The sequence below is a fragment of the Vicugna pacos genome, unplaced genomic scaffold (assembly GCF_048564905.1).
Source record: "Vicugna pacos unplaced genomic scaffold, VicPac4 scaffold_17, whole genome shotgun sequence".
Taxonomy (NCBI): domain Eukaryota; kingdom Metazoa; phylum Chordata; class Mammalia; order Artiodactyla; family Camelidae; genus Vicugna; species Vicugna pacos.
In genome coordinates, this window is record NW_027328738.1 from 4,429,105 (window position 1) to 4,451,470 (window position 22,366).

The 22,366-nt window shown below is 45.0% G+C and overlaps 2 long non-coding RNA genes across 2 annotated transcripts; both read right to left on the bottom strand.

Annotated features, from left to right (window-relative positions):
* Positions 1-9,586: 9,586 nt before the first annotated feature.
* LOC140692776 (uncharacterized) lies at positions 9,587-14,801 on the bottom strand. The gene is made up of 4 exons (XR_012068347.1): positions 14,629-14,801; positions 10,186-10,256; positions 9,887-9,977; positions 9,587-9,804 (listed from the first exon to the last, which is right to left on the bottom strand). It is a non-coding gene; the product is annotated as an uncharacterized lncRNA (long non-coding RNA).
* A 25-nt stretch (positions 14,802-14,826) lies between these two features.
* LOC140692774 (uncharacterized) lies at positions 14,827-20,084 on the bottom strand. The gene is made up of 4 exons (XR_012068345.1): positions 19,926-20,084; positions 15,483-15,553; positions 15,204-15,274; positions 14,827-15,053 (listed from the first exon to the last, which is right to left on the bottom strand). It is a non-coding gene; the product is annotated as an uncharacterized lncRNA (long non-coding RNA).
* Between the last annotated feature and the right edge of the window lie 2,282 nt (positions 20,085-22,366).

Sequence of the window (22,366 nt, forward strand, 5' to 3'; positions counted from 1 at the left end):
CAGACTTGGTTGCGTTAAATGGCTTTAAACTACAGGATCGGATGATTAAGCGTTCTCAACACTGATAGAAAAACACCTGGTTCTCAATAGACTAGCATAACTGCAGCAGGATTCTCCTAGCTAGAATGCCTCTAGGTGCTTTTGGATTCAAACCTAAATGTATATATTTGGTTTGTTTCCTCTTGTATTTTCCTAGAGAGGGATGTTACCCCTTGAAATGCCAACATTGGCCAGTAGGTGTCATTGGGATACAGGGCACCACATGCACAAGTGTATCCAAGGTTGGGGGTTATTCCATGTTTCCAAAAGTTATTTCATGGTTCCTGTTGGTTTCGGAGGCTTCAACCTTAAAGAGCTGACATGACCCCTAGAACAGTTTGGACTGCTAGTTTGCATTCTATCTGTCTAGCTTTTCCGTAGAGCTGACAAAATGTTACCAAAATTGACAAGTCTGGCTTCTAGGTCGATTTAGTGTGTTTCAAAAAATAACTCCATTTTCGTATAACTCCCAAAACATGTAAATGAGTTCTGTTAAACTTCTTAAAGACTGCAAATGGGATATCAACACAATGTCAAAATAGTTGTCTTCGGACAATCCCTCCCACCACGGCTGTATAGAAACAAAGAGCTAAGCAAATATCACATTTCTGTGAAATGTATCTGGATAGTGTTGATTCATCGATGCCCAGTTGGCAGAGAAGAAGTGCAACCTGCACTCACTCGCTCCCATGTACAGAGCAATGGAAACATCCACTCACTCAGCCCTTAGCATAGGACACTGGCCGAAGAGAGGTCTGTTACTCCCAAAGACAGGATGAGGCCTCAGGACACCTGGAAGCAGGAGAATGCAAAGCAGGGAATGGAAACCAGTGCAGGTTCGGACCCCTGGTGATGGAGCAACAAGGGTGAAACTCTGTTTAACTTGGACGCACACTCTCAAGCGGACAGGAGACATGGGTTTGAAGGTGATGTGCTGAGATTTACAAGAGTGCACAGCAGATGCTTGGCTGAGAGAACTCAAAGAAACCAGCGCAAAATATCCCCACAGTTAATTCTGAGACCAAGATCCCAGCTGCCAAATTTGAGGTAGCAGAGGCAATGGTCAGTGAGGCATAGAGCTACGGATGATGGCACACGCTGAGTCTCAGGGATCTGGAGTGCGTTGTGGGATGTGGTGGGTCGAATCAAGAGAGCAAACCGAACTGTGTACCAATAATAAATCAACCACACTGGTCGCGCGGTTGCGATTACCGATATGTCCCATGGCCACACCCAGTACATCTGCAGGACCAGGGACCAATTGGGAATTTTGCCAATAGAGCACGCGTGGGGCTGAATCAGAGATATCGTGCATCTGGTCTGAGGGATCCAGGGGGCCTTGAATTTGAAATCAGAATGAAAAGCCTTAGGATATGCTACATTCATAACCTGGGCTGGGATTATGGTTTGGTTTGAGTCACAGGATGCGCAACAACTCTGTGGTTGCCTTCGTGCACCCGTGCCACAAGGATGAGAGGACAAGGGAGAGTGGTCCAAGTCCACAGCGCGAGAAGAGGAAGCATTCATTTCAGCACTATCTCCCAAAAGCGGATGCTACATTTTGGATGGCACCGGCACGGTACGGCACCTAGGACAACAAGGAAGGTCTGCGGGATCATTCCAGCAGGCCCTGATATGTGACATCCATAGATATGCTTCCACTGGTGTTTCTGTAGACAGAGAAGCTCTGGAAAGAACTGATTTCATTGGGACATTCCCGTGGCAATAAAAAGCAGAAGAGCACTCTCAGTTTGCTGTTTTGGAAACACTCCAAAATGACATAGAGAAGAATGCAGAGCTGAGAACTTTTAGAAGCTTCATTTCCACAAGAGGAAGTGTCCTGTGCACTTTCAGAAGTGTGAGATAAGTATAATCAAAATGAAGTTATGCTAATCGAAGTAGAATGGGTTGTTCATCACATCTAATGCAACACCAGCAATTGGAGATATACCAAACAACACACACAGGTACAGGTTATGGCATCAATGCCTAGGAGAAATTGTCCTCACAGAAATCCCATGGAATTGCGTAGAGACAAGAGTCTAAAATTTTCAATTAACAAAGCCCTAGAAGTCTACATTAGATACCTGATATTACCTGACCAGTAGAGATGAAGAAGAACAGTAAAAGAAACAGGAAGTACCATTTTCAGTTCCAAAGATATTGAAGGCGCAAAAGATAAGCTTTCAAACAACTAGTCTGCAAAACGCTATCCAGAACAAGTGTTGAAAATGAAGGTCAGGAAAACACTGAAGAACACCAGTGTCTCAGAATCACAAAAGGCAGAATACCAGAAAAGGGGAAGAGAAAGTCTCAACACGAGCCAAAAATATCAGGAAACTCAATGGTTGTGATAATATCAGGGCTAAAATTCAGTCCTTAGCAGACTAGATAATGCAGAGGGACGCGTGAATGACTGTGAAGACAGGGGAAGAGAAAAACCTCGGTCAGAAGCAGACATAGGAAAGCAAGTGCAAACAAATGAAAACATTGCAGTTGAACCCTGGGTTAAGACAGGGCATGAAAGAATAGAAATCATGAGTCCCAGATGGAAAAGCAAGAGATAAAGAAACAAAAAGTGTCTGAAAATTTATCTGTAGAAAAATCAGACTGAAACTTGCTGAAAGCCAAGAAAGAATCATCTATGCGAATTCAGGAATTACACAGCATCCGAAGGAGGTGGAATCCCAATAGACCTACCAGCAGCTGTATGATTCAAATCAACAAAGTTCACGAATATCCGAGTGATTTAAAATGCACCTGGAGGAAACAACATAGTCACAAGGAAACCTCCAGAGGGGTTTCAGCTGATATCTCGGCAGCAATATTGCAGGACAGGGAGGAGTGCCAGGACACAGACCATATCCTGAATGGCCAAATGCTGCCACCTAGGGTAGCCTATGCCACATGAACACCATTTCAAATAACGGCAGAGCTAGAGAATTCTACAGACCGGCAAATCTTAAAAGAATTCAGCAGTTCAAAAGTTTTTCTAAAAGAAAGGTTGAGAAAACTCCCCTGAATAGAAAAGCAGCAAGATGGAATGGAAAGAAGAAACCATTATTGGAAATGCAAGAAGAGCATGTGTGGCAGAGAAGAAAGAAGAAGAACTTAAGGAGGACATCAAAACCCTAAAGATGGGAGAGGGAAGCAGGAAATCATAGGTGATTGGAAGCACTCTCTTAAGTGAATCAGCTTATTTGACTCTGTTTGAAGCGAAAGGAGAGATGCATGGCCTGACGTGTTTGCAAAACAAGCGAGAAGAAGACCAACAAAGAATCAAACCAACAAACAAGCACCAAAATGGTATGGTTGGCTGACATATACAAAGGGAACCATGATTATTCAAAAGAAAATACTCAAGGTGAGGTCAAGGGTCATTCAGAACGCATCGACCCAGTATCGTGGCTTGCATGTACTCAGCACACTTGTATTCGGAAATCAGAAGCGTGCATTCATATTCGTACATTTTGATTCATAAGAGCATATCGTGACCTAACACTAATGCCGATTTGGAATCAAATGGATTCCTAGTCCGTGATGTAGACTTGTATGTCTTCCAACAGGATGAAGGAATGCCATATTCTAGGCTACGTAGAGAAGAAATGTAAGAAGCCTATAACAAAGGCAAGTAGCTCTGCCAAAGTGTACTAAGTGCAAAAGAGACCGACAGCAAAGTGCACATTGGGGTTGGTTTCATTTCTTGGAATTTCAGCCCCCATGAATCCAATGGATCCATGTCCTGAGAGTGTGGGTGTTTCAGCAGAAATCAGGCGACGCATATGTATTCCGGGTGTACGGATATTATAGGAACATAAGTCTCCTTTAGTGGGTCCCTGTGTACTGTGAACTGTTAGAAAGTTTAAAGACGTGTGAAACCATCAACTGAAAAGGGACACACTTCCCTCCATTGGTACGGTGCATAGAGCTCTGAACAAAAGGAAAGAGGGAAGAAGAAAGGCCCATGGGACGCTAGTGGGTAGAATCACATTTCCCTTAGGAACCTCTCGTCGGATGCAGCCCCTCCCCCAACACTGACAAGATGCAGCAGCCATTGGGGATGGCAGTTAACAGTTGGATTCCAGGTGGAATGTTGGTGTGTACGGCGAGGCTTGTTGTGGCTGTTGGATCCTAGGTAACCGGGCAGAGTTCTGTGGGTGGATCAGTGTGATGGAGGGGCTGCCGCCCTCTGTGGAGCTTGGCTTAGGTCTTTGGTCCGGGAAGCTGTGTAAGTTCGAGATACTGCTGCTGCCCAAAGACCTGAGGTCACAGGTCAGTTTCCAGAACCTGAAAGGGCAGACAGTGGAAGATCTGCCTGTCATCAGCTTACTGGTCAGGCTCCGAGGTACTTTCAGACTTGCCCAGTCCTGGTGAAGTCGACTTTAGGGGAGACACGAAGAGAAGCTGGCCGGTAAGCTGGCTGCACGGATTGAGGAGAGATGCGAACACATGGATGAGAGATGTTCTGCTACAATGGAGAATACTGGCGTGGAGACAGCTGTAGAGGATACCAGGCTCAAAAGACATTCATGAGACATATTGAAACTCACTGATACAGGCAGAAACATACGGAGTGCCAACGTGGACTTGAGGAAGTTCCTCAATTCTCTTCTCCAATAACGGGTCCAAGGTCCCTGACGTCTGAAGGAGAAGAAATGGCAGAGATGATCAAAACGCTCCTGTTCTTGGAAGAGGTCGTGAGAATCCACACGTCCCAAGGGGCATTCCCAAGCCATTCAGACCAAAATTCAACAAGCCCAGGTAAGCCTTTTCCCAGGTTTGGGCCTAGCTAGTGAGCACTTGCCCTTGCCTCCCCTCCACTCAGGCATCCATTTTGAAGGATCAGTACCTGAGCTGCAATGAAGCCATTACGAGAAGCGCAAGCCCCTCCTAGAATCAGAGTTCCTCCAGCTTCACTCTCTGTGAACAACAGTGAACACCTTAAAGGTCAAATAGTCTCGGCTGAAATAGATAAAATTGAATACTTAGCTCACACCTAGAAACGATGTCCTTCCGCTAGATTCAGCAAATGTTGTGTTTATGTCTTCCCTGGGGTGAAGGGAGTGTGGTAAGTGAGGGGAATCTTTGACTGAACATGAATCTGTATTAGGCTTCAGTTTTTCAAGACAGTGAAGGTAAATAGTACAAGTCAGAAAGTGAACTGAACTGTAAAAGTCGCCAATGACATTAAAGACACAGCTTATGTGGATCGTCTATCACTTGAGTCAAGCCCCCGGGGGCACTATATCATGGGGGTGCAGACTTGGTTGCGTTAAATGGCTTTAAACTACAGGATCGGATGATTAAGCGTTCTCAACACTGATAGAAAAACACCTGGTTCTCAATAGACTAGCATAACTGCAGCAGGATTCTCCTAGCTAGAATGCCTCTAGGTGCTTTTGGATTCAAACCTAAATGTATATATTTGGTTTGTTTCCTCTTGTATTTTCCTAGAGAGGGATGTTACCCCTTGAAATGCCAACATTGGCCAGTAGGTGTCATTGGGATACAGGGCACCACATGCACAAGTGTATCCAAGGTTGGGGGTTATTCCATGTTTCCAAAAGTTATTTCATGGTTCCTGTTGGTTTCGGAGGCTTCAACCTTAAAGAGCTGACATGACCCCTTGAACAGTTTGGACTGCTAGTTTGCATTCTATCTGTCTAGCTTTTCCGTAGAGCTGACAAAATGTTACCAAAATTGACAAGTCTGGCTTCTAGGTCGATTTAGTGTGTTTCAAAAAATAACTCCATTTTCGTATAACTCCCAAAACATGTAAATGAGTTCTGTTAAACTTCTTAAAGACTGCAAATGGGATATCAACACAATGTCAAAATAGTTGTCTTCGGACAATCCCTCCCACCACGGCTGTATAGAAACAAAGAGCTAAGCAAATATCACATTTCTGTGAAATGTATCTGGATAGTGTTGATTCATCGATGCCCAGTTGGCAGAGAAGAAGTGCAACCTGCACTCACTCGCTCCCATGTACAGAGCAATGGAAACATCCACTCACTCAGCCCTTAGCATAGGACACTGGCCGAAGAGAGGTCTGTTACTCCCAAAGACAGGATGAGGCCTCAGGACACCTGGAAGCAGGAGAATGCAAAGCAGGGAATGGAAACCAGTGCAGGTTCGGACCCCTGGTGATGGAGCAACAAGGGTGAAACTCTGTTTAACTTGGACGCACACTCTCAAGCGGACAGGAGACATGGGTTTGAAGGTGATGTGCTGAGATTTACAAGAGTGCACAGCAGATGCTTGGCTGAGAGAACTCAAAGAAACCAGCGCAAAATATCCCCACAGTTAATTCTGAGACCAAGATCCCAGCTGCCAAATTTGAGGTAGCAGAGGCAATGGTCAGTGAGGCATAGAGCTACGGATGATGGCACACGCTGAGTCTCAGGGATCTGGAGTGCGTTGTGGGATGTGGTGGGTCGAATCAAGAGAGCAAACCGAACTGTGTACCAATAATAAATCAACCACACTGGTCGCGCGGTTGCGATTACCGATATGTCCCATGGCCACACCCAGTACATCTGCAGGACCAGGGACCAATTGGGAATTTTGCCAATAGAGCACGCGTGGGGCTGAATCAGAGATATCGTGCATCTGGTCTGAGGGATCCAGGGGGCCTTGAATTTGAAATCAGAATGAAAAGCCTTAGGATATGCTACATTCATAACCTGGGCTGGGATTATGGTTTGGTTTGAGTCACAGGATGCGCAACAACTCTGTGGTTGCCTTCGTGCACCCGTGCCACAAGGATGAGAGGACAAGGGAGAGTGGTCCAAGTCCACAGCGCGAGAAGAGGAAGCATTCATTTCAGCACTATCTCCCAAAAGCGGATGCTACATTTTGGATGGCACCGGCACGGTACGGCACCTAGGACAACAAGGAAGGTCTGCGGGATCATTCCAGCAGGCCCTGATATGTGACATCCATAGATATGCTTCCACAGGTGTTTCTGTAGACAGAGAAGCTCTGGAAAGAACTGATTTCATTGGGACATTCCCGTGGCAATAAAAAGCAGAAGAGCACTCTCAGTTTGCTGTTTTGGAAACACTCCAAAATGACATAGAGAAGAATGCAGAGCTGAGAACTTTTAGAAGCTTCATTTCCACAAGAGGAAGTGTCCTGTGCACTTTCAGAAGTGTGAGATAAGTATAATCAAAATGAAGTTATGCTAATCGAAGTAGTATGGGTTGTTCATCACAACTAATGCAACACCAGCAATTGGAGATATACCAAACAACACACACAGGTACAGGTTATGGCATCAATGCCTAGGAGAAATTGTCCTCACAGAAATCCCATGGAATTGCGTAGAGACAAGAGTCTAAATTTTTCAATTAACAAAGCCCTAGAAGTCTACATTAGATACCTGATATTACCTGACCAGTAGAGATGAAGAAGAACAGTAAAAGAAACAGGAAGTACCATTTTCAGTTCCAAAGATATTGAAGGCGCAAAAGATAAGCTTTCAAACAACTAGTCTGCAAAACGCTATCCAGAACAAGTGTTGAAAATGAAGGTCAGGAAAACACTGAAGAACACCAGTGTCTCAGAATCACAAAAGGCAGAATACCAGAAAAGGGGAAGAGAAAGTCTCAACACGAGCCAAAAATATCAGGAAACTCAATGGTTGTGATAATATCAGGGCTAAAATTCAGTCCTTAGCAGACTAGATAATGCAGAGGGACGCGTGAATGACTGTGAAGACAGGGGAAGAGAAAAACCTCGGTCAGAAGCAGACATAGGAAAGCAAGTGCCAACAAATGAAAACATTGCAGTTGAACCCTGGGTTAAGACAGGGCATGAAAGAATAGAAATCATGAGTCCCAGATGGAAAAGCAAGAGATAAAGAAACAAAAAGTGTCTGAAAATTTATCTGTAGAAAAATCAGACTGAAACTTGCTGAAAGCCAAGAAAGAATCATCTATGCGAATTCAGGAATTACACAGCATCCGAAGGAGGTGGAATCCCAATAGACCTACCAGCAGCTGTATGATTCAAATCAACAAAGTTCACGAATATCCGAGTGATTTAAAATGCACCTGGAGGAAACAACATAGTCACAAGGAAACCTCCAGAGGGGTTTCAGCTGATATCTCGGCAGCAATATTGCAGGACAGGGAGGAGTGCCAGGACACAGACCATATCCTGAATGGCCAAATGCTGCCACCTAGGGTAGCCTATGCCACATGAACACCATTTCAAATAACGGCAGAGCTAGAGAATTCTACAGACCGGCAAATCTTAAAAGAATTCAGCAGTTCAAAAGTTTTTCTAAAAGAAAGGTTGAGAAAACTCCCCTGAATAGAAAAGCAGCAAGATGGAATGGAAAGAAGAAACCATTATTGGAAATGCAAGAAGAGCATGTGTGGCAGAGAAGAAAGAAGAAGAACTTAAGGAGGACATCAAAACCCTAAAGATGGGAGAGGGAAGCAGGAAATCATAGGTGATTGGAAGCACTCTCTTAAGTGAATCAGCTTATTTGACTCTGTTTGAAGCGAAAGGAGAGATGCATGGCCTGACGTGTTTGCAAAACAAGCGAGAAGAAGACCAACAAAGAATCAAACCAACAAACAAGCACCAAAATGGTATGGTTGGCTGACATATACAAAGGGAACCATGATTATTCAAAAGAAAATACTCAAGGTGAGGTCAAGGGTCATTCAGAACGCATCGACCCAGTATCGTGGCTTGCATGTACTCAGCACACTTGTATTCGGAAATCAGAAGCGTGCATTCATATTCGTACATTTTGATTCATAAGAGCATATCGTGACCTAACACTAATGCCGATTTGGAATCAAATGGATTCCTAGTCCGTGATGTAGACTTGTATGTCTTCCAACAGGATGAAGGAATGCCATATTCTAGGCTACGTAGAGAAGAAATGTAAGAAGCCTATAACAAAGGCAAGTAGCTCTGCCAAAGTGTACTAAGTGCAAAAGAGACCGACAGCAAAGTGCACATTGGGGTTGGTTTCATTTCTTGGAATTTCAGCCCCCATGAATCCAATGGATCCATGTCCTGAGAGTGTGGGTGTTTCAGCAGAAATCAGGCGACGCATATGTATTCCGGGTGTACGGATATTATAGGAACATAAGTCTCCTTTAGTGGGTCCCTGTGTACTGTGAACTGTTAGAAAGTTTAAAGACGTGTGAAACCATCAACTGAAAAGGGACACACTTCCCTCCATTGGTACGGTGCATAGAGCTCTGAACAAAAGGAAAGAGGGAAGAAGAAAGGCCCATGGGATGCTAGTGGGTAGAATCACATTTACCTTAGGAACCTCTCGTCGGATGCAGCCCCTCCCCCAACACTGACAAGATGCAGCAGCCATTGGGGATGGCAGTTAGCAGTTGGATTCCAGGTGGAATGTTGGTGTGTACGACGAGGCTTGTTGTGGCTGTTGGATCCTAGGTAACCGGGCAGAGTTCTGTGGGTGGATCAGTGTGATGGAGGGGCTGCCGCCCTCTGTGGAGCTTGGCTTAGGTCTTTGGTCCGGGAAGATGTGTAAGTTCGAGATACTGCTGCTGCCCAAAGACCTGAGGTCACAGGTCAGTTTCCAGAACCTGAAAGGGCAGACAGTGGAAGATCTGCCTGTCATCAGCTTACTGGTCAGGCTCCGAGGTACTTTCAGACTTGCCCAGTCCTGGTGAAGTCGACTTTAGGGGAGACACGAAGAGAAGCTGGCCGGTAAGCTGGCTGCACGGATTGAGGAGAGATGCGAACACATGGATGAGAGATGTTCTGCTACAATGGAGAATACTGGCGTGGAGACAGCTGTAGAGGATACCAGGCTCAAAAGACATTCATGAGACATATTGAAACTCACTGATACAGGCAGAAACATACGGAGTGCCAACGTGGACTTGAGGAAGTTCCTCAATTCTCTTCTCCAATAACGGGTCCAAGGTCCCTGACGTCTGAAGGAGAAGAAATGGCAGAGATGATCAAAACGCTCCTGTTCTTGGAAGAGGTCGTGAGAATCCACACGTCCCAAGGGGCATTCCCAAGCCATTCAGACCAAAATTCAACAAGCCCAGGTAAGCCTTTTCCCAGGTTTGGGCCTAGCTAGTGAGCACTTGCCCTTGCCTCCCCTCCACTCAGGCATCCATTTTGAAGGATCAGTACCTGAGCTGCAATGAAGCCATTACGAGAAGAGCAAGCCCCTCCTAGAATCAGAGTTCCTCCAGCTTCACTCTCTGTGAACAACAGTGAACACCTTAAAGGTCAAATAGTCTCGGCTGAAATAGATAAAATTGAATACTTAGCTCACACCTAGAAACGATGTCCTTCCGCTAGATTCAGCAAATGTTGTGTTTATGTCTTCCCTGGGGTGAAGGGAGTGTGGTAAGTGAGGGGAATCTTTGACTGAACATGAATCTGTATTAGGCTTCAGTTTTTCAAGACAGTGAAGGTAAATAGTACAAGTCAGAAAGTGAACTGAACTGTAAAAGTCGCCAATGACATTAAAGACACAGCTTATGTGGATCGTCTATCACTTGAGTCAAGCCCCCGGGGGCACTATATCATGGGGGTGCAGACTTGGTTGCGTTAAATGGCTTTAAACTACAGGATCGGATGATTAAGCGTTCTCAACACTGATAGAAAAACACCTGGTTCTCAATAGACTAGCATAACTGCAGCAGGATTCTCCTAGCTAGAATGCCTCTAGGTGCTTTTGGATTCAAACCTAAATGTATATATTTGGTTTGTTTCCTCTTGTATTTTCCTAGAGAGGGATGTTACCCCTTGAAATGCCAACATTGGCCAGTAGGTGTCATTGGGATACAGGGCACCACATGCACAAGTGTATCCAAGGTTGGGGGTTATTCCATGTTTCCAAAAGTTATTTCATGGTTCCTGTTGGTTTCGGAGGCTTCAACCTTAAAGAGCTGACATGACCCCTTGAACAGTTTGGACTGCTAGTTTGCATTCTATCTGTCTAGCTTTTCCGTAGAGCTGACAAAATGTTACCAAAATTGACAAGTCTGGCTTCTAGGTCGATTTAGTGTGTTTCAAAAAATAACTCCATTTTCGTATAACTCCCAAAACATGTAAATGAGTTCTGTTAAACTTCTTAAAGACTGCAAATGGGATATCAACACAATGTCAAAATAGTTGTCTTCGGACAATCCCTCCCACCACGGCTGTATAGAAACAAAGAGCTAAGCAAATATCACATTTCTGTGAAATGTATCTGGATAGTGTTGATTCATCGATGCCCAGTTGGCAGAGAAGAAGTGCAACCTGCACTCACTCGCTCCCATGTACAGAGCAATGGAAACATCCACTCACTCAGCCCTTAGCATAGGACACTGGCCGAAGAGAGGTCTGTTACTCCCAAAGACAGGATGAGGCCTCAGGACACCTGGAAGCAGGAGAATGCAAAGCAGGGAATGGAAACCAGTGCAGGTTCGGACCCCTGGTGATGGAGCAACAAGGGTGAAACTCTGTTTAACTTGGACGCACACTCTCAAGCGGACAGGAGACATGGGTTTGAAGGTGATGTGCTGAGATTTACAAGAGTGCACAGCAGATGCTTGGCTGAGAGAACTCAAAGAAACCAGCGCAAAATATCCCCACAGTTAATTCTGAGACCAAGATCCCAGCTGCCAAATTTGAGGTAGCAGAGGCAATGGTCAGTGAGGCATAGAGCTACGGATGATGGCACACGCTGAGTCTCAGGGATCTGGAGTGCGTTGTGGGATGTGGTGGGTCGAATCAAGAGAGCAAACCGAACTGTGTACCAATAATAAATCAACCACACTGGTCGCGCGGTTGCGATTACCGATATGTCCCATGGCCACACCCAGTACATCTGCAGGACCAGGGACCAATTGGGAATTTTGCCAATAGAGCACGCGTGGGGCTGAATCAGAGATATCGTGCATCTGGTCTGAGGGATCCAGGGGGCCTTGAATTTGAAATCAGAATGAAAAGCCTTAGGATATGCTACATTCATAACCTGGGCTGGGATTATGGTTTGGTTTGAGTCACAGGATGCGCAACAACTCTGTGGTTGCCTTCGTGCACCCGTGCCACAAGGATGAGAGGACAAGGGAGAGTGGTCCAAGTCCACAGCGCGAGAAGAGGAAGCATTCATTTCAGCACTATCTCCCAAAAGCGGATGCTACATTTTGGATGGCACCGGCACGGTACGGCACCTAGGACAACAAGGAAGGTCTGCGGGATCATTCCAGCAGGCCCTGATATGTGACATCCATAGATATGCTTCCACAGGTGTTTCTGTAGACAGAGAAGCTCTGGAAAGAACTGATTTCATTGGGACATTCCCGTGGCAATAAAAAGCAGAAGAGCACTCTCAGTTTGCTGTTTTGGAAACACTCCAAAATGACATAGAGAAGAATGCAGAGCTGAGAACTTTTAGAAGCTTCATTTCCACAAGAGGAAGTGTCCTGTGCACTTTCAGAAGTGTGAGATAAGTATAATCAAAATGAAGTTATGCTAATCGAAGTAGTATGGGTTGTTCATCACAACTAATGCAACACCAGCAATTGGAGATATACCAAACAACACACACAGGTACAGGTTATGGCATCAATGCCTAGGAGAAATTGTCCTCACAGAAATCCCATGGAATTGCGTAGAGACAAGAGTCTAAATTTTTCAATTAACAAAGCCCTAGAAGTCTACATTAGATACCTGATATTACCTGACCAGTAGAGATGAAGAAGAACAGTAAAAGAAACAGGAAGTACCATTTTCAGTTCCAAAGATATTGAAGGCGCAAAAGATAAGCTTTCAAACAACTAGTCTGCAAAACGCTATCCAGAACAAGTGTTGAAAATGAAGGTCAGGAAAACACTGAAGAACACCAGTGTCTCAGAATCACAAAAGGCAGAATACCAGAAAAGGGGAAGAGAAAGTCTCAACACGAGCCAAAAATATCAGGAAACTCAATGGTTGTGATAATATCAGGGCTAAAATTCAGTCCTTAGCAGACTAGATAATGCAGAGGGACGCGTGAATGACTGTGAAGACAGGGGAAGAGAAAAACCTCGGTCAGAAGCAGACATAGGAAAGCAAGTGCAAACAAATGAAAACATTGCAGTTGAACCCTGGGTTAAGACAGGGCATGAAAGAATAGAAATCATGAGTCCCAGATGGAAAAGCAAGAGATAAAGAAACAAAAAGTGTCTGAAAATTTATCTGTAGAAAAATCAGACTGAAACTTGCTGAAAGCCAAGAAAGAATCATCTATGCGAATTCAGGAATTACACAGCATCCGAAGGAGGTGGAATCCCAATAGACCTACCAGCAGCTGTATGATTCAAATCAACAAAGTTCACGAATATCCGAGTGATTTAAAATGCACCTGGAGGAAACAACATAGTCACAAGGAAACCTCCAGAGGGGTTTCAGCTGATATCTCGGCAGCAATATTGCAGGACAGGGAGGAGTGCCAGGACACAGACCATATCCTGAATGGCCAAATGCTGCCACCTAGGGTAGCCTATGCCACATGAACACCATTTCAAATAACGGCAGAGCTAGAGAATTCTACAGACCGGCAAATCTTAAAAGAATTCAGCAGTTCAAAAGTTTTTCTAAAAGAAAGGTTGAGAAAACTCCCCTGAATAGAAAAGCAGCAAGATGGAATGGAAAGAAGAAACCATTATTGGAAATGCAAGAAGAGCATGTGTGGCAGAGAAGAAAGAAGAAGAACTTAAGGAGGACATCAAAACCCTAAAGATGGGAGAGGGAAGCAGGAAATCATAGGTGATTGGAAGCACTCTCTTAAGTGAATCAGCTTATTTGACTCTGTTTGAAGCGAAAGGAGAGATGCATGGCCTGACGTGTTTGCAAAACAAGCGAGAAGAAGACCAACAAAGAATCAAACCAACAAACAAGCACCAAAATGGTATGGTTGGCTGACATATACAAAGGGAACCATGATTATTCAAAAGAAAATACTCAAGGTGAGGTCAAGGGTCATTCAGAACGCATCGACCCAGTATCGTGGCTTGCATGTACTCAGCACACTTGTATTCGGAAATCAGAAGCGTGCATTCATATTCGTACATTTTGATTCATAAGAGCATATCGTGACCTAACACTAATGCCGATTTGGAATCAAATGGATTCCTAGTCCGTGATGTAGACTTGTATGTCTTCCAACAGGATGAAGGAATGCCATATTCTAGGCTACGTAGAGAAGAAATGTAAGAAGCCTATAACAAAGGCAAGTAGCTCTGCCAAAGTGTACTAAGTGCAAAAGAGACCGACAGCAAAGTGCACATTGGGGTTGGTTTCATTTCTTGGAATTTCAGCCCCCATGAATCCAATGGATCCATGTCCTGAGAGTGTGGGTGTTTCAGCAGAAATCAGGCGACGCATATGTATTCCGGGTGTACGGATATTATAGGAACATAAGTCTCCTTTAGTGGGTCCCTGTGTACTGTGAACTGTTAGAAAGTTTAAAGACGTGTGAAACCATCAACTGAAAAGGGACACACTTCCCTCCATTGGTACGGTGCATAGAGCTCTGAACAAAAGGAAAGAGGGAAGAAGAAAGGCCCATGGGACGCTAGTGGGTAGAATCACATTTACCTTAGGAACCTCTCGTCGGATGCAGCCCCTCCCCCAACACTGACAAGATGCAGCAGCCATTGGGGATGGCAGTTAGCGGTTGGATTCCAGGTGGAATGTTGGTGTTTACCGCGAGGCTTGTTGTGGCTGTTGGATCCTAGGTAACCGGGCAGAGTTCTGTGGGTGGATCAGTGTGATGGAGGGGCTGCCGCCCTCTGTGGAGCTTGGCTTAGGTCTTTGGTCCGGGAAGCTGTGTAAGTTCGAGATACTGCTGCTGCCCAAAGACCTGAGGTCACAGGTCAGTTTCCAGAACCTGAAAGGGCAGACAGTGGAAGATCTGCCTGTCATCAGCTTACTGGTCAGGCTCCGAGGTACTTTCAGACTTGCCCAGTCCTGGTGAAGTCGACTTTAGGGGAGACACGAAGAGAAGCTGGCCGGTAAGCTGGCTGCACGGATTGAGGAGAGATGCGAACACATGGATGAGAGATGTTCTGCTACAATGGAGAATACTGGCGTGGAGACAGCTGTAGAGGATACCAGGCTCAAAAGACATTCATGAGACATATTGAAACTCACTGATACAGGCAGAAACATACGGAGTGCCAACGTGGACTTGAGGAAGTTCCTCAATTCTCTTCTCCAATAACGGGTCCAAGGTCCCTGACGTCTGAAGGAGAAGAAATGGCAGAGATGATCAAAACGCTCCTGTTCTTGGAAGAGGTCGTGAGAATCCACACGTCCCAAGGGGCATTCCCAAGCCATTCAGACCAAAATTCAACAAGCCCAGGTAAGCCTTTTCCCAGGTTTGGGCCTAGCTAGTGAGCACTTGCCCTTGCCTCCCCTCCACTCAGGCATCCATTTTGAAGGATCAGTACCTGAGCTGCAATGAAGCCATTACGAGAAGAGCAAGCCCCTCCTAGAATCAGAGTTCCTCCAGCTTCACTCTCTGTGAACAACAGTGAACACCTTAAAGGTCAAATAGTCTCGGCTGAAATAGATAAAATTGAATACTTAGCTCACACCTAGAAACGATGTCCTTCCGCTAGATTCAGCAAATGTTGTGTTTATGTCTTCCCTGGGGTGAAGGGAGTGTGGTAAGTGAGGGGAATCTTTGACTGAACATGAATCTGTATTAGGCTTCAGTTTTTCAAGACAGTGAAGGTAAATAGTACAAGTCAGAAAGTGAACTGAACTGTAAAAGTCGCCAATGACATTAAAGACACAGCTTATGTGGATCGTCTATCACTTGAGTCAAGCCCCCGGGGGCACTATATCATGGGGGTGCAGACTTGGTTGCGTTAAATGGCTTTAAACTACAGGATCGGATGATTAAGCGTTCTCAACACTGATAGAAAAACACCTGGTTCTCAATAGACTAGCATAACTGCAGCAGGATTCTCCTAGCTAGAATGCCTCTAGGTGCTTTTGGATTCAAACCTAAATGTATATATTTGGTTTGTTTCCTCTTGTATTTTCCTAGAGAGGGATGTTACCCCTTGAAATGCCAACATTGGCCAGTAGGTGTCATTGGGATACAGGGCACCACATGCACAAGTGTATCAAAGGTTGGGGGTTATTCCATGTTTCCAAAAGTTATTTCATGGTTCCTGTTGGTTTCGGAGGCTTCAACCTTAAAGAGCTGACATGACCCCTTGAACAGTTTGGACTGCTAGTTTGCATTCTATCTGTCTAGCTTTTCCGTAGAGCTGACAAAATGTTACCAAAATTGACAAGTCTGGCTTCTAGGTCGATTTAGTGTGTTTCAAAAAATAACTCCATTTTCGTATAACTCCCAAAACATGAAAATGAGTTCTATTAAAATTCTTAAAGACTGCAAATGGGATATCAACACAATGTCAAAATAGTTGTCTTCGGACAATCCCTCCCACCACGGCTGTATAGAAACAAAGAGCTAAGCAAATATCACATTTCTGTGAAATGTATCTGGATAGTGTTGATTCATCGATGCCCAGTTGGCAGAGAAGAAGTGCAACCTGCACTCACTCGCTCCCATGTACAGAGCAATGGAAACATCCACTCACCCAGCCCTTAGCATAGGACACTGGCCGAAGAGAGGTCTGTTACTCCCAAAGACAGGATGAGGCCTCAGGACACCTGGAAGCAGGAGAATGCAAAGCAGGGAATGGAAACCAGTGCAGGTTCGGACCCCTGGTGATGGAGCAACAAGGGTGAAACTCTGTTTAACTTGGACGCACACTCTCAAGCGGACAGGAGACATGGGTTTGAAGGTGATGTGCTGAGATTTACAAGAGTGCACAGCAGATGCTTGGCTGAGAGAACTCAAAGAAACCAGCGCAAAATATCCCCACAGTTAATTCTGAGACCAAGATCCAAGCTGCCAAATTTGAGGTAGCAGAGGCAATGGTCAGTGAGGCATAGAGCTACGGATGATGGCACACGCTGAGTCTCAGGGATCTGGAGTGCGTTGTGGGATGTGGTGGGTCGAATCAAGAGAGCAAACCGAACTGTGTACCAATAATAAATCAACCACACTGGTCGCGCGGTTGCGATTATCGATATGTCCCATGGCCACACCCAGTACATCTGCAGGACCAGGGACCAATTGGGAATTTTGCCAATAGAGCACGTGTGGGGCTGAATCAGAGATATCGTGCATCTGGTCTGAGGGATCCAGGGGGCCTTGAATTTGAAATCAGAATGAAAAGCCTTAGGATATGCTACATTCATAACCTGGGCTGGGATTATGGTTTGGTTTGAGTCACAGGATGCGCAACAACTCTGTGGTTGCCTTCGTGCACCCGTGCCACAAGGATGAGAGGACAAGGAAGAGTGGTCCAAGTCCACAGCGCGAGAAGAGGAAGCATTCCCTTCAGCACTATCTCCCAAAAGCGGATGCTACATTTTGGATGGCACCGGCACGGTACGGCACCTAGGACAACAAGGAAGGTCTGCGGGATCATTCCAGCAGGCCCTGATATGTGACATCCATAGATATGCTTCCACTGGTGTTTCTGTAGACAGAGAAGCTCTGGAAAGAACTCATTTCATTGGGACATTCCCGTGGCAATAAAAAGCAGAAGAGCACTCTCAGTTTGCTGTTTTGGAAACACTCCAAAATGACATAGAGAAGAATGCAGAGCTGAGAACTTTTAGAAGCTTCATTTCCACAAGAGGAAGTGTCCTGTGCACTTTCAGAAGTGTGAGATAAGTATAATCAAAATGAAGTTATGCTAATCGAAGTAGAATGGGTTGTTCATCACAACTAATGCAACACCAGCAATTGGAGATATACCAAACAACACACACAGGTACAGGTTATGGCATCAATGCCTAGGAGAAATTGTCCTCACAGAAATCCCATGGAATTGCGTAGAGACAAGAGTCTAAAATTTTCAATTAACAAAGCCCTAGAAGTCTACATTAGATACCTGATATTACCTGACCAGTAGAGATGAAGAAGAACAGTAAAAGAAACAGGAAGTACCATTTTCAGTTCCAAAGATATTGAAGGCGCAAAAGATAAGCTTTCAAACAACTAGTCTGCAAAACGCTATCCAGAACAAGTGTTGAAAATGAAGGTCAGGAAAACACTGAAGAACACCAGTGTCTCAGAATCACAAAAGGCAGAATACCAGAAAAGGGGAAGAGAAAGTCTCAACACGAGCCAAAAATATCAGGAAACTCAATGGTTGTGATAATATCAGGGCTAAAATTCAGTCCTTAGCAGACTAGATAATGCAGAGGGACGCGTGAATGACTGTGAAGACAGGGGAAGAGAAAAACCTCGGTCAGAAGCAGACATAGGAAAGCAAGTGCAAACAAATGAAAACATTGCAGTTGAACCCTGGGTTAAGACAGGGCATGAAAGAATAGAAATCATGAGTCCCAGATGGAAAAGCAAGAGATAAAGAAACAAAAAGTGTCTGAAAATTTATCTGTAGAAAAATCAGACTGAAACTTGCTGAAAGCCAAGAAAGAATCATCTATGCGAATTCAGGAATTACACAGCATCCGAAGGAGGTGGAATCCCAATAGACCTACCAGCAGCTGTATGATTCAAATCAACAAAGTTCACGAATATCCGAGTGATTTAAAATGCACCTGGAGGAAACAACATAGTCACAAGGAAACCTCCAGAGGGGTTTCAGCTGATATCTCGGCAGCAATATTGCAGGACAGGGAGGAGTGCCAGGACACAGACCATATCCTGAATGGCCAAATGCTGCCACCTAGGGTAGCCTATGCCACATGAACACCATTTCAAATAACGGCAGAGCTAGAGAATTCTACAGACCGGCAAATCTTAAAAGAATTCAGCAGTTCAAAAGTTTTTCTAAAAGAAAGGTTGAGAAAACTCCCCTGAATAGAAAAGCAGCAAGATGGAATGGAAAGAAGAAACCATTATTGGAAATGCAAGAAGAGCATGTGTGGCAGAGAAGAAAGAAGAAGAACTTAAGGAGGACATCAAAACCCTAAAGATGGGAGAGGGAAGCAGGAAATCATAGGTGATTGGAAGCACTCTCTTAAGTGAATCAGCTTATTTGACTCTGTTTGAAGCGAAAGGAGAGATGCATGGCCTGACGTGTTTGCAAAACAAGCGAGAAGAAGACCAACAAAGAATCAAACCAACAAACAAGCACCAAAATGGTATGGTTGGCTGACATATACAAAGGGAACCATGATTATTCAAAAGAAAATACTCAAGGTGAGGTCAAGGGTCATTCAGAACGCATCGACCCAGTATCGTGGCTTGCATGTACTCAGCACACTTGTATTCGGAAATCAGAAGCGTGCATTCATATTCGTACATTTTGATTCATAAGAGCATATCGTGACCTAACACTAATGCCGATTTGGAATCAAATGGATTCCTAGTCCGTGATGTAGACTTGTATGTCTTCCAACAGGATGAAGGAATGCCATATTCTAGGCTACGTAGAGAAGAAATGTAAGAAGCCTATAACAAAGGCAAGTAGCTCTGCCAAAGTGTACTAAGTGCAAAAGAGTCCGACAGCAAAGTGCACATTGGGGTTGGTTTCATTTCTTGGAATTTCAGCCCCCATGAATCCAATGGATCCATGTCCTGAGAGTGTGGGTGTTTCAGCAGAAATCAGGCGACGCATATGTATTCCGGGTGTACGGATATTATAGGAACATAAGTCTCCTTTAGTGGGTCCCTGTGTACTGTGAACTGTTAGAAAGTTTAAAGACGTGTGAAACCATCAACTGAAAAGGGACACACTTCCCTCCATTGGTACGGTGCATAGAGCTCTGAACAAAAGGAAAGAGGGAAGAAGAAAGGCCCATGGGACGCTAGTGGGTAGAATCACATTTACCTTAGGAACCTCTCGTCGGATGCAGCCCCTCCCCCAACACTGACAAGATGCAGCAGCCATTGGGGATGGCAGTTAGCGGTTGGATTCCAGGTGGAATGTTGGTGTTTACCGCGAGGCTTGTTGTGGCTGTTGGATCCTAGGTAACCGGGCAGAGTTCTGTGGGTGGATCAGTGTGATGGAGGGGCTGCCGACCTCTGTGGAGCTTGGCTTAGGTCTTTGGTCCGGGAAGATGTGTAAGTTCGAGATACTGCTGCTGCCCAAAGACCTGAGGTCACAGGTCAGTTTCCAGAACCTGAAAGGGCAGACAGTGGAAGATCTGCCTGTCATCAGCTTACTGGTCAGGCTCCGAGGTACTTTCAGACTTGCCCAGTCCTGGTGAAGTCGACTTTAGGGGAGACACGAAGAGAAGCTGGCCGGTAAGCTGGCTGCACGGATTGAGGAGAGATGCGAACACATGGATGAGAGATGTTCTGCTACAATGGAGAATACTGGCGTGGAGACAGCTGTAGAGGATACCAGGCTCAAAAGACATTCATGAGACATATTGAAACTCACTGATACAGGCAGAAACATACGGAGTGCCAACGTGGACTTGAGGAAGTTCCTCAATTCTCTTCTCCAATAACGGGTCCAAGGTCCCTGACGTCTGAAGGAGAAGAAATGGCAGAGATGATCAAAACGCTCCTGTTCTTGGAAGAGGTCGTGAGAATCCACACGTCCCAAGGGGCATTCCCAAGCCATTCAGACCAAAATTCAACAAGCCCAGGTAAGCCTTTTCCCAGGTTTGGGCCTAGCTAGTGAGCACTTGCCCTTGCCTCCCCTCCACTCAGGCATCCATTTTGAAGGATCAGTACCTGAGCTGCAATGAAGCCATTACGAGAAGAGCAAGCCCCTCCTAGAATCAGAGTTCCTCCAGCTTCACTCTCTGTGAACAACAGTGAACACCTTAAAGGTCAAATAGTCTCGGCTGAAATAGATAAAATTGAATACTTAGCTCACACCTAGAAACGATGTCCTTCCGCTAGATTCAGCAAATGTTGTGTTTATGTCTTCCCTGGGGTGAAGGGAGTGTGGTAAGTGAGGGGAATCTTTGACTGAACATGAATCTGTATTAGGCTTCAGTTTTTCAACACAGTGAAGGTAAATAGTACAAGTCAGAAAGTGAACTGAACTGTAAAAGTCGCCAATGACATTAAAGACACAGCTTATGTGGATCGTCTTTCACTTGAGTCAAGCCCCCGGGGGCACTATATCATGGGGGTGTAGACTTGGTTGCGTTAAATGGCTTTAAACTACAGGATCGGATGATTAAGCGTTCTCAACACTGATAGAAAAACACCTGGTTCTCAATAGACTAGCATAACTGCAGCAGGATTCTCCTAGCTAGAATGCCTCTAGGTGCTTTTGGATTCAAACCTAAATGTATATATTTGGTTTGTTTCCTCTTGTATTTTCCTAGAGAGGGATGTTACCCCTTGAAATGCCAACATTGGCCAGTAGGTGTCATTGGGATACAGGGCACCACATGCACAAGTGTATCCAAGGTTGGGGGTTATTCCATGTTTCCAAAAGTTATTTCATGGTTCCTGTTGGTTTCGGAGGCTTCAACCTTAAAGAGCTGACATGACCCCTTGAACAGTTTGGACTGCTAGTTTGCATTCTATCTGTCTAGCTTTTCCGTAGAGCTGACAAAATGTTACCAAAATTGACAAGTCTGGCTTCTAGGTCGATTTAGTGTGTTTCAAAAAATAACTCCATTTTCGTATAACTCCCAAAACATGTAAATGAGTTCTGTTAAACTTCTTAAAGACTGCAAATGGGATATCAACACAATGTCAAAATAGTTGTCTTCGGACAATCCCTCCCACCACGGCTGTATAGAAACAAAGAGCTAAGCAAATATCACATTTCTGTGAAATGTATCTGGATAGTGTTGATTCATCGATGCCCAGTTGGCAGAGAAGAAGTGCAACCTGCACTCACTCGCTCCCATGTACAGAGCAATGGAAACATCCACTCACCCAGCCCTTAGCATAGGACACTGGCCGAAGAGAGGTCTGTTACTCCCAAAGACAGGATGAGGCCTCAGGACACCTGGAAGCAGGAGAATGCAAAGCAGGGAATGGAAACCAGTGCAGGTTCGGACCCCTGGTGATGGAGCAACAAGGGTGAAACTCTGTTTAACTTGGACGCACACTCTCAAGCGGACAGGAGACATGGGTTTGAAGGTGATGTGCTGAGATTTACAAGAGTGCACAGCAGATGCTTGGCTGAGAGAACTCAAAGAAACCAGCGCAAAATATCCCCACAGTTAATTCTGAGACCAAGATCCCAGCTGCCAAATTTGAGGTAGCAGAGGCAATGGTCAGTGAGGCATAGAGCTACGGATGATGGCACACGCTGAGTCTCAGGGATCTGGAGTGCGTTGTGGGATGTGGTGG